This window comes from Cydia splendana, chromosome 22 (assembly GCF_910591565.1).
Source record: "Cydia splendana chromosome 22, ilCydSple1.2, whole genome shotgun sequence".
Classification (NCBI taxonomy): domain Eukaryota; kingdom Metazoa; phylum Arthropoda; class Insecta; order Lepidoptera; family Tortricidae; genus Cydia; species Cydia splendana.
This window is the reverse complement of record NC_085981.1, coordinates 88,882-101,872: the sequence shown is the minus strand read 5'-3', so window position 1 is coordinate 101,872 and position 12,991 is coordinate 88,882. Positions and strand designations below refer to the sequence as shown.

Genomic DNA, 12,991 nt, shown 5'->3' with positions numbered 1-12,991 from the left:
AGTAACTATTACTTATGAAAGCAGAAATTTATAAATGTTCGTATTAGGTTCATAATAGTTACATATATATTTGCCGTGACTTATTTTTAAAACGTGTTTTTCAATTAAAAGACACATCAAGATTGTTTACCTTATTTCTAATGCTAAAAAAAACGAACTATAGTGGGTGTGAGCTATTGTTTGTAAGATGAAAACAAATTAAATCAATTTGACATTAAAATCAATAAACATTGCAATTTCAATCGGGACGAGGGTTTTAAGATCTCATCCACATGGAATCCAGTCATTAGTAAATGTAAGCGGAAACGAATATCGACAGTCGATAAATCGAATATCGTTAGTGTTGTGTGTCGACAGAGTAACATCCCTAGTGCGCAAAACGTTCAAACTGATAAACAAGACCAAGTGCGGGTAGTTCGAAAAACTCGCGCGGCTAGAAGATGTTGATGTCAACTTGAGCCAGTCTTCTCCGAGACCACGGGGACAACGCCGTCCTCGAAACGTCGGAGGTAAATCTTAAAACTTAAATACGCGATTAAGTCCCGTCGTCCAATTTTAATAATTACATGTGGTCGCGAGCCTCAGCAATGAGAAAACGAGAAAAGAGATACGTCTCAGTGAGCCTGGTGGTTGTACGACAAGAAAACCATTAAAAAGAAGCCATAGCAGTCCACTATTACTAGTTCTGTTTTGTTAAAGTACGTCATTTTTAATAGGATAAGCCATAGAAAGCTTGAGAAAATGGAGAGTTACATATCGGATCGAAGGTCATTGGGACCAGGTAACCTCTGAATGCAAGCCAGTTACTATGGAAATCAAGTTATTATACCTATCCTATATTCATTTAAAACTCTATTTTACTCACAACATATTCAAACTATACGTAGTTCATTGCCCAGCAACCTGCATTGATCAAATTTTCAAGAAAAACCACAAATTAATGATTTTTCTTAAGAAACCTGAAAGTCAAGGTCACGCCGAAAACACGCCACCGCCGCCGATTTTTTGGCAAACGCCGCCGCCGATCTTTTTTTAATCGGCGCACACGTCTAATACAAAGGATATATTTTTTTGGTTAAATTTATGGCCAGCAAAAGAGATATATGGATCTTAACAAAAAATGGGATTTGTTCAATTGTGCCCCACCTGCAGGGTACTTTGATACATTACATGGGACACTTTGATACATCATTTTGGGGTACTTTGGCACGTGAATAAAAGTGCCCCGTAAGTGTTTCAAACTGCCCCCCAGAGCACACTTTACAGATCAACTCAGTTAGCTGACCAGTAGTAAACTTTTTAAACATTATAAAACGTACCTATATTAAGTGCGTGCAAAAACTACTCAACGGATTGTTAGGATTATTTTTTTATTTTGCAGATAATATTATCAGGTTTCATTTAAATGAAAGAATATGTGATCATATTATAGAATATTTAGTTGTTATTTTCATTAGAATGAAAAAAATTAAAGAAAAAAAACACAATTTTCTTAATATTCGGCCGCCATCTTTCATTTCTTAAATGCCATATTTTTTATTCGATTACAAGTGTCAATACGAATTGATAGATATATCAATCACTAAAATCGGTGCATTTTGAAAAAGGTCCGCCATCTTGAATTCTAGTGAATGAAATTTGTGTTTCCTCGGATGAAATCATTCAGATTGGTCCCTAGTATCACGGCTTGCTTTCTGCCAAAAATGCAGCTTTCGATGTAAATATCGCCGTAAGCCCTACTACTATTTAGTTATATGCCTCATTATGGCTCGAATCCGCAGGAGTGATGAGATTAGATTACGAAATTACGATTTTTTTGTTTCGCAGTAGGCCATGTGATTGACGTGACGTGTGATGTGTCAATGTGGTTTGTTTACTGTATGTGTCACAAAGGTGCCACCTACGCAGAGCTTTGCCTAATATTCCCTATTGTATAAGCACCGTTCCCTTTGTGCAAGTAGAGTTAAAACCACGTAGGTTAATACTACATAATTATATCGAATTATGAGCCTAAAATGGTTTCAATAAGTTGTGTTGAAAAAAAAAAAAAAATTGTACAAAACAACCATATGTAGCCAAGCCTTAAACCAGACCTTAATTGACCGCAATAAATTATTTATTACCTCAATTTGACAATTAACAAAACGTAATAAAGGGAACTAATACGTTAAATTACTCAGTGTTACCGGTAGATGGCAATAGTCAATAAATGCAGCTTAAGATAAATTTAGGTTTTGAGTTAGGTTAGGTTTTGAGTTAGGTTAGGTTTTGAGTTAGGTTGGGGTGCTACGGACAGGAAACCTCCTAGAGTGCCGAGTCTCTTGTCATTCCTCTTGATCAGTTGATCCGGGGGAAAGGTAAGGGTTCTTGGACGGTGCGCCCCGGGGGCAACGGTAAGTAATCTCTTGATTTTCAAGTAATTCCTTACCGGTGCTGCCAATGTCCTGTCGTGGGGGGGTTGAGGGGGTTCCGCACAGGGTGTTCTCTCATTGAGGGAGAGTTCACCCGAGTGTGTGCTGGAGGGGGGCCTTCGGGCCGGGCGGCTGCGGTCGCGGATGAGGCCTTCGGGCCGGGCGCCTTCGGGCGCGTGAGGGCACAGGAATGCCGCTGCCCTGTATAAAACTGCGGTCCCCGTAACTGTCTAGGCAGAGGGCCTATGATGACGGCCGGGGGGGTTGCCACTGCTGGCCGGCGCCGGCGTGGTGGCCACGAGGACGACCACCTCTATAAAAAATCGCTAAGACAACCTGAGGGGGTGGAACCCGGGGTTTTTCCATCTCCTCCCGGCGTGGAGGTTGTCATGAGGGATCAGTGTGTGGTGTCGCCCTGCATACTACCTTCGAGAGGGGGAGCTTCGGGTCCAAGGAGGGGACAGCCTCGGCTGTCGGCAGCAGGCGGTGTTCGCGGTAGAATGCTCTGCGATCCCGTGTTCACCGTCACCATTGCTGCGAGACGGGCATACCGTGGAGGGTTTAGTCGGTATTTGGCCCCTTGGCCACGAGTCCGACATATCCATCCTAGTTCCCCGGCTAGGCGGCCTAAATGCATTACTCCACGTAAAAAAAAAAAAAAAAAAAAAAAAAAAAAAAAAAAAAAAAAAAAAAAAAAAAAAAAAAAAAAAGGTTTTGAGTTAGGTTAGGTTTTGAGTTAGGTTAGGTTTTGAGTTAGGTTAGGTTTTGAGTTAGGTTGGGGGAGCATCGTGGTAGAATATTAGTGACCTCACTATGCTCACCTATAACGGCAGAGAGGGTAACGCCGCAGGGGTTTTAGTGGGTATTCTCCTCCCCTCCCTCTGATTAGCAGAGGGAGTTACGGGAGGAGCGAGTCCCACATACCACCCCACGATGGGCCCCTCCAGCCCGGGGGTGGATGCGTAAACGCATTTCCCCTGCGACAAAAAAAAAAAAAAAAAAAAGGTTTTGAGTTAGGTTAGGTTTTGAGTTAGGTTAGGTTTTGAGTTAGGTTAGGTTTTGAGTTAGGTTAGGTTTTGAGTTAGGTTAGAGTCCTCTCCCTGACATTGAAACACCTCGGAGTCCGACTTCGCGGGCTATTCGATGACTGCCTCAAAGAGGGAATTTTCCCTCGTTGCTGGAAGGAGGGTAGGCTGTGCCTGCTGCGAAAGGAGGGTCGTCCAGCTGACTCTCCTTCAGGATACCGCCCCATCGTCCTCCTAGATGAAACTGGAAAGATGCTGGAGCGCATCATAGCAAGGCGTATCACTAAGCATCTGGAGGACACGGGCCCAAACATTAGTGACCATCAATTTGGGTTCCGCGAGGGGCGGTCTACAATAAACGCAGTAGGCACGTTGAAGAAATTCAGCGATCTGGCAGCAGAGAAAAAGGAGGGAGCCATAGCAGTGTCTCTAGACATTGCCAATGCATTTGGCTCTCTCCCCTACAGAGTTATAAAAGAGGCGCTCCGGTACCACGGCGTCCCTCTCTATCTGAGGACGATCATAGAGCACTACCTTACTGATAGGGTTGTGCTCTATGAATCGGGAGGCGGACGCCTTGAAAGACGGATGGAATGTGGTGTTCCACAGGGGTCGGTTCTGGGGCCCCTGCTCTGGAACATCGGATTCGACTGGGCAATACGAGGAGAGCAGCTTCCCCGCATGGTCACCATTTGTTATGCCGATGACACAATGGTGGCCGTGAGGGGAAAACAGTTCCAGGAAACCTTGAGGAGAGCCGCTGTCGCAACCGAACTCACGGTGGGACGCATCAACCTCCTAGGGCTTGCCGTATCCCTCAATAAGACCGACGCCGTGGTCTTCAAAAGAAGAGGCTGGAGACTGGGACCCAATGATGTGATCCCAGTAGGGGGTGAGGCGGTCCCCCTGAGGGCCCACATCAAATACTTGGGCCTAGTCTTGGACAGCAAGTGGGAGTTCGAAGAACATTTTACCAACCTGGTTCCTCGGCTCGTTGGTGCCGCCTCGGCGCTGAGCCGTCTATTGCCCAATGTAGGAGGCCCCCAAGCTCCATGCCGACGCCTATATGCGAACGTCGTTCGCAGCATGGCACTATACGGGGCACCTATATGGGCCGGGAGGCTTAACAGCAAAACGAGGGCCCTCCTCCGAAGGCCGCAGAGAGTGATTGCGCAACGCATCATAAGAGGGTACAAGACCATAGGGCACGCAGCCGCTTGCGCCCTCGCCGGCACCATACCGTGGGAGCTTGACGCCCGACTCCTGGCCGAGAGGTACAACCAGCGAACGGAGTTACGCATCGCCGATGAGCGTCTGGCTCCCAGGGAGTTGGAGGCTCGGCTTGATGCTGAAAAGAAGAGAGCGAGGGATCGTTGGAAAAGCCAGCTGGAGGACGAGCCCTATCGTACGTATACCGTAGCGGCGCTCCTCACATCTTTTGACAGCTGGCTAGACCGAAAAAGTGGTACCCTTACGTACAGACAAGTGCAGGTAATGACTGGACACGGCTGCTTCGGTCATTACCTGTACACAATAAGGAGGGAACCTTCGCCGGTTTGTCACCACTGCGGGTACGAAGACGACACTGCCTACCACACGATGGTGGAATGCCCAACCTGGGCTCCTGAGAGATGGGAGCTGGAAATGGCCCTAAACGTGGATGATCTCTCGCTGCACAATATAGTAGCAAAAATCATAGTCAGCGAGAGATCCTGGGCGGCGTTCCACAACTTTTGCGAAAAAATTATGCAAAAAAAAGAAGAAGCGGAGCGGGCGCGCGAGGCCAGAGCCGATGCGCATCCGCTACGGCAAAGACGGAGGACGGACGGACGAACTACCCCTATAACGGCAGAGAGGGTAACGCCGCAGGGGTTTTAGTGGGTATTCTCCTCCCCCTCCCTCTGATTAGCAGAGGGAGTTACGGGAGGAGCGAGTCCCACATACCACCCCCACAATGGGCCTCTCCAGCCCGGGGTGGATGCATAAATGCATTTCCCCTGCGTCAAAAAAAAAAAAAAAAAAAAAAAGGTTTTGAGTTAGGTTAGGTTTTGAGTTAGGTTAGGTTTTGAGTTAGGTTAGGTTTTGAGTTAGGTTAGGTTTTGAGTTAGGTTAGGTTTTGAGTTAGGTTAGGTTTTGAGTTAGGTTAGGTTTTGAGTTAGGTTAGGTTTTGAGTTAGGTTAGGTTAGGTTAGGTTAGGTTAGGTTAGGTTAGGTTAGGTTAGGTTAGGTTAGGTTAGGTTTTTTTTTTTTTTTTTTGGGGGGGGAGTCGCCTGAAGGGCCAAAGACGAGAGTCCTTGCTTTTATTTATGAATTTAAAATTTTGCTTAAAGACTGCGATTTAAGGAAAATCCATCATGGACGACTGGGAAGGGAGGCCCAGACAGTGTCGGACTCTTACCGACTAAAAACCTTAACCCGCAGTTTTTAAGCAGCTCTCTTGGATTTAGAAATTTTTTCGTTGTTCAAAAGGAGGGGGAAGGTTTAGGGGGAAGTGTAAGTGTTGTGAAAATTAGGTATTTGTAAAATAAAGTAAGAAAGAGATGTTCATGACAAGAGTGTTTGTGCAAGCATTATTCATTCTCTCAAATTTTTAAATCCATTGCCTGTGTTGTGGCATGGCAACACCATGATGCACTGCGCAGTCGCGGAATAGACCAAGCATTCAAATGGACCAATGAGAGCAGTCTTGGTTCTCGGTTGAAAAGATGTCGGGTTATGAAAGTTTTTCTCGGTTCATAAAACTATAATTTACATAGAATTGTGTGATAAGTGAACTCGTTTGACGATAAAAGGATTTGTAAGATAACTTTAAGTGTGTGTGCATAAAGATCTACGCTGGGCCCGGTCGAAACATTGAAATTTGTGTGTAAATCAACCAGTGCATATAGCCGCCGTTGCCAGACTCATCAAAGAGGTATGTGGATTCATTTTTGGTGGTTTGTGTAATGCTAGTACAATAAAACGTTTAACCTATGGTTTACAGTTAGTAATTATAACATCGAAGGCAAAAATACGTAACATAATTTTGGTCCTTCGAACCGGATCATTGACCTTTTATTCGCGGCGCGGTTGATGTAAATAAATACGTACCTATTTAGTGTTTTTTCAAAATGGCGACGCATAAAACAAATGATATTCGGTTTAATATAGAATGCGACTGGTTGCAATCATCTTTTAATATGATGAAATCTGAGATTAGTTCTAGTATTTTAGCGGCGAGATTACGAAAGTTGGAATCTCATTTCGATAGATTGACTGTGGCGTATGAGAGTTTACTTGAAAGTCTCGAGGTGGAAACCGATGGTGAAAAAATCAAGGACTATAGGGCTCGCTATAATAATGCTGAGTTGCACTATAATAATTTAGATGCAATGTCCTTGGAAAAACCGAACTTGGAGGTCGCAGCGGCCGTGCCTTCAGCACAACGCCCACGTCTTCCACAAATCCATCTTCAGCAATTTGATGGCGATATATTTACTTGGTCCGGGTTTATGAGTCTTTACACCTCGTTGGTAAAGTCCAGGACGGATATTTCAAAAACTGAAAAATTGCATTATTTAGTTTCAAACTTATGCAATGAACCGAAGTCATTAATTCAACATTTGCCTATGACAGATGCTTCGCTAGATATAGCACTGGAAATTTTGAAGTCGCGGTATGACAATAAACGGTTGCTCGCGGATAGTCATATTTCGCGTATTTTGAATCTAATGCCTGTTAAAAAACAAAACGCATTACGGACACAAATATTGAATCCTTTGCTTGAGTCGACACGAGCCCTTAAGGCTTTGGGTTTCCCTACAGACCACTGGAGCTTCATATTACTCCATATAACTCTTACGAAGTTATCTATTGATATTAAATCTCGGTTTGAACAAATTTATGGAGGCGTGAAGAAGATTCCTACATTCGAAAACCTAGTTGAATTCCTACAAAATGAATGTCAACTTATTGACACTGCCAATACGTCAGATATAATCGCACATAAAACGGGGAAAAGCGTAAATGTTATTGAACAACGCGTAAACCATGATCATTCGATTCCTAGCTTGCGGTGCGCTTTTTGTTCTGTGTCGGGGCACGTTATAACAGATTGTTATAAGTTTAAAAATAGTACGCCCACTGATCGCAAAAATTGGGTACGAAATAATAACCGCTGTTTTCGTTGTTTTGGAAACCATTCAGCGGCAACTTGTAACCAATACATTCCTTGTGCACGATGCGGGAATATTGGACATAATTATTTAATTTGTGTGATGGAAATGAGCACACGTGACCCTGTTGAACAATATAATCGGCGTGTACGAAATGAGCGAACCACGAATGCGGCTGTACTAAGTTCTAATGCCACCGCCACGGCGGCCGACTGTACGCGTGCTTGTACTTGTATGTCCGCGCGCTCTGATGCGCCAGCGACATCTATTGACAACGCGGAATAGCAATTAGTTACGAGTAATGTTTCTTCGACGCCCGCTTTGGTTGAAAATGTGATTTTACCAACTGTTATCGTTAGTGTATTATCAAAAAATGCAGAATTTATTAAGACTCGGGCTCTTTTAGATTTAGGTTCTCAAACTACAGTAGTGCGGAGCGATTTTGTTGAAACTTTAGGGCTAAAGAAACATTACTCTTTTACCTCGCTATCGGGTGTCGGTGACAAAGCTAGTAATAGTAAGCATATAGTGACTCTTACTTTTCGGTCGGAACGTAAGGAAAACGTTATTTTATCGGTAAATGCGGTGGTTTTACGGTCGCCAACGGCGTACATTGCTACTCGGCTCGGTTTATCTAATGAATATTTTTCGGATTTCGGTTATGAACACATGTCTAGGGTGGACATTATATTCGGTTGTGACATACTCGGTGAAATAATTGAAGGAAATAAAATCATTATTCGGAAGGGTGGTCCATATGCTATTGATACAATATTTGATTTGGCGGTTTTCGGTCCATTGCGTGGTATTAATCGGGAGATACCACGTAGTGTGGAATATTTTTCGGGTGTTTCTTTGATCGACACGGTCGAGCGGTTTTGGAAAACGGAAGAGCCTCCTAAGGTCTCTATAAAAGATCCTATGGATCTGAATTGTGAGAATTTGTTTGCAACTACAGTCACTCGGGGGACTGATGGTAAATATGTTGTTCGTTTACCGTTAATACCTAATCATGCGGAGTTAGGTGACTCAAAACCAAATGCGATTCGTCGGTTTATAGCTGTAGAAAAGCGTATGAAATCGCAGCCGATTTTCAAAGAAAAGTATAAACAATTTATGGACGAATATCTAGAACTTGGTCATATGAAACTTTCACACTTTGATGTGGACTCTGGGCAGGAATATTTCATTTTGCCTCATCATGGAATTTTCAAGAAATCTGGGGACACTGAAAAGATTCGAGTTGTTTTTGATGGAAGTGCGAAAACAACAACTGGTGTTAGTTTAAATGATTGCTTACATTCAGGGGAAAAATTGCAAAATGACATAACTACAATAATTTTAAATTTTCGGCTGCCCTTGATTGTTTTTACTACTGACGTAAAAATGATGTTTCGAATGACATGGATTCATCCTGAAGATCGAAGATACCAGCTAATTCTTTGGAGACGGAACGAAACGGAGCCTGTTCAATTTTTTGAACTAACTACTAATACCTACGGGCTAAAGTCAAGTCCTTTCGTATCGATTAGATGTCTTCACCAGCTGGCTGCAGACGAAAAGGAGCGGTTTCCGAATGCTGCCAGGCTTCTATTAGCTAATACATATGTAGACGATATAAACGGAGGGGCGGACTCCATTCAGGAAGCTGAAATGCTTATGAATGAGCTAACCGCGATCATGCGAACTGCTGGCTATGAATTGCGAAAATGGGCATCTAACGAACCTCGCTTATTGGCTGGATTTCCCACGGATCATTGTGAAGTTCCTCGTTCTTTTGACAATGACGACAGTACTGGATTTATTAAGGTCTTAGGTATTCAATGGAATCCATCAACGGACACATTTACCTATAGAGTAAATCTACCTGACGAGCAAGCTACGCCTACTAGGCGCAGTATTCTTTCGTCGTTGGCAAAATTATTTGACCCACTCGGATGGATTAGTCCGGTAGTCTTCAGAGTGAAATTATTATTACAGGAGCTAGTGAGTGATGGAGCTAAACGAGTAGACTGGGATTCACCGGCACCTAGCCACATAGTCGACAAGTGGAATAACATTCTCTCAGACTTACTCAACTTAAAGAAACTGGTTATTCCTAGATGTTTGAAGTTAAAAAGCGAAGTGTCATACTCTTTGCACGGTTTTTGTGATGGATCGTCTGTCGGTTATGCAGCTGCGGTATACTTGCGAACAGAATGTTCTGACGGAGAAGTCACTGTTCGGCTGGTTATTGCAAAAACAAGAATTTCTCCACTTAAAACGAAATTGACGATACCACAGGCGGAATTAAGTGCCGCAACTTTGCTGGCTAAATTACTGTCTCACGTATATTTAGCACTATGTGAGCTGTCACTTACAATCACGGAAATTATCGGTTGGTGTGATAGCACGATAACTTTAGCTTGGCTGAGTATTTCACCCCATAAATTGGATGTATTTCAAGGTAATAGAGTTTCCCAGATAAATGAGCTCAATTTACCAGTTTCTTGGTTTTACATCAATAGTGATTTAAATTGTGCAGATGTTGCATCTCGTGGTTGTACAGCTGCCCAATTGCTTGAACATCCTTTGTGGTGGAGTCCAAAGTGGTTACATCGGTCTCGAGAATATTGGCCTAACCAAACCAAACCAGATTTACCTGAGAACTTGCCAGGATTACGTTCGAAATGTGTGTCTAATAGTCTAGCTTTAGATGACTTTGATTTAATCGATCAGTATAGCTCGTTTGAAAAATTAGTCAACGTGACAGCGCTTTTGTTTCGATTTATGAATAACTGTCGTGGTAATAAAAATGTTAACAGAAATGTGTCTGTATCGGAACGTCGTTTCGCACTGTCTCGTTTGTTCCTGATGATTCAAAAGAAACATTTCTGTAGTCACATTGAAGATTTATCTGCTGGGAAACCTATTCGAGACTCGTTACGGAAACTTAACTTATTTGTCGACGGACAAGGTTTAATTCGAGTTGGAGGACGTCTTTGTCATTCAGAACTTCCTTATTCGGCCAGACATCCCATTTTACTTCCCGGAAAAGACAAACTCACATTTCTTTTAGTGGAACATTATCATAAAGTATATTGTCACGTAGGTGCTGACACTTTAGCTTCAATTCTAAGTCGGAATTATTGGATATTATCAATGCGATTTGTAACTAAAAATGTGACATTTAAATGCATTCAATGCTTTAAAACGGCGCCTCGACACCAACAGCCATTTATGGCAGACTTACCTGCAGATCGGGTTCGATGTTGTCGAGTATTCGAAGGAGTAGGGACGGATTTTGCAGGCCCAATCCTCATGAAGAGCAGTAGTTTAAGAAATGCCCGCATTCAAAAGTGTTATTTGTGCATCTTCGTTTGTTTGTCAACAAAGGCGGTACATTTGGAAATAGTTTCTCAACTTTCAGTCGAAGCATTTGTCGCTGCTTTTACTAGATTTGTTTCTCGAAGGGGGTTACCTTCATTGATTCGCTCTGATTGTGGTACAAATTACGTCGGGACTAACAAACATTTAAAAGAGTTATTCATTTACTTAAAGAATCACCACGGCGAGTTAGAACGTGAATTAATCAAAACCCAAATTACATGGCTGTTCAACCCTCCCAGTAGCCCAAATATGGGTGGATTGTTTGAAGCTGCTGTTAAATCCGCTAAAACACACATGTATCGTGTACTCGGTGATCAACGGCTTACGTTCGAGCAATTAACGACATTTTTTACTAAGGTCGAAGCGGTGATGAATTCAAGGCCTTTGTGTCCTCTCAGTTCGGATCCGACAGACTTGGAAGTTTTAACTCCTGGTCATTTCATCATCGGTCAACCACTGGTAGCTCTACCGGAATATCCATTTGAATTAACGAATATAGGGCGTTTGTCGCAATTTCAACAAATTCAAAAACTGACACAACATTTTTGGACTCGGTTTCGCAATGAATATCTTCATACTCTACAACAGCGTCCTAAATGGACTTTACGTACGAAATCTCCGGAAATTAATGATTTAGTCTTAATAAAGGAAGATAACTATCCACCTTTACAGTGGAAACGTGGCCGCATTATTAGATTATTGCCAGGAAAAGACGGAATCAATCGTGTAGCTGAATTGAGGGTTCAAAACGGTTCTTTACTCCGGCCTGTTTCAAAACTCTGTGTATTGCCTTTGATGGATAGTTGCTAACCAAGACCTAGCTTGGTTCGGGGGGGAGAATATGTGCAAGCATTATTCATTCTCTCAAATTTTTAAATCCATTGCCTGTGTTGTGGCATGGCAACACCATGATGCACTGCGCAGTCGCGGAATAGACCAAGCATTCAAATGGACCAATGAGAGCAGTCTTGGTTCTCGGTTGAAAAGATGTCGGGTTATGAAAGTTTTTCTCGGTTCATAAAACTATAATTTACATAGAATTGTGTGATAAGTGAACTCGTTTGACGATAAAAGGATTTGTAAGATAACTTTAAGTGTGTGTGCATAAAGATCTACGCTGGGCCCGGTCGAAACATTGAAATTTGTGTGTAAATCAACCAGTGCATATAGCCGCCGTTGCCAGACTCATCAAAGAGGTATGTGGATTCATTTTTGGTGGTTTGTGTAATGCTAGTACAATAAAACGTTTAACCTATGGTTTACAGTTAGTAATTATAACATCGAAGGCAAAAATACGTAACAGTGTTTTATTCGAAGTAAGGTAACTAGGCAAATTTAAAATACATGTATATCAAAAATAGAAAATAGAAAACTTAACAGTTGTCTGCACAAAAGAGGTCAACTACAACATCCGCCCTTAATCGAAGTTGTGCCAGACAAACACAAAACAAAAACTTAAGTCTCTATTCCTAAGTTAAGTATACACCGTTTATGTACTATAGGTCCTAGTGGCTTCGTTAGTACATCGGCAGGCATATCACTACTTTTGATGTATTCTAATTTAACAACATTATTTGAGACCTTTTCCCTAATAAAGTGAAATCTGGTATCTATATGTTTCGTCCTGTTGTGGTGTACAGGATTTCGAACGAGGTTGATGGCACTCTGACTGTCAGAAGCTAAATGAACTATATGCAATTTACCTGTTATCTCATAGATAAACCGTCGTAAGTAGCATGCTTCCTTCGTGGCAGACGCTAGTGCCATATATTCCGATTCGGCTGAAGATAAAGCCACTGTAGGCTGCTTCTTGGACTCCCAGGATACTGGACCTCCACTTAACTTGAAGGTGTATCCAGTGTACGACCTTCTGTCAATCGGACAATTTGCCCAGTCCGCGTCACTAAAGCCTTTTAAAGGTTCTCCACTCTTCCTGTAAACCAAGGAGTAATTTAAAGTACCCTTCAGGTACTGCAGAACCCTTTTCGCAGCATTCCAGTGTTCTTTAGTAAAGCACGTATTAAACTGGCTTA

The 12,991-nt window shown here is 42.6% G+C and overlaps 1 long non-coding RNA gene across 1 annotated transcript in view; it reads left to right on the top strand.

Annotated features, from left to right (window-relative positions):
* The first annotated feature begins 3,064 nt into the window (after window positions 1-3,064).
* The window catches only part of LOC134801572 (uncharacterized), an 85,521-nt gene continuing 75,594 nt past the window's right edge, over window positions 3,065-12,991 (top strand). Inside the window, exons 1-2 of the long non-coding RNA XR_010145695.1 lie at window positions 3,065-3,185; window positions 3,429-3,502. This is a non-coding gene — a long non-coding RNA (uncharacterized LOC134801572). The remainder of the gene's footprint in view (window positions 3,186-3,428; window positions 3,503-12,991) is intronic.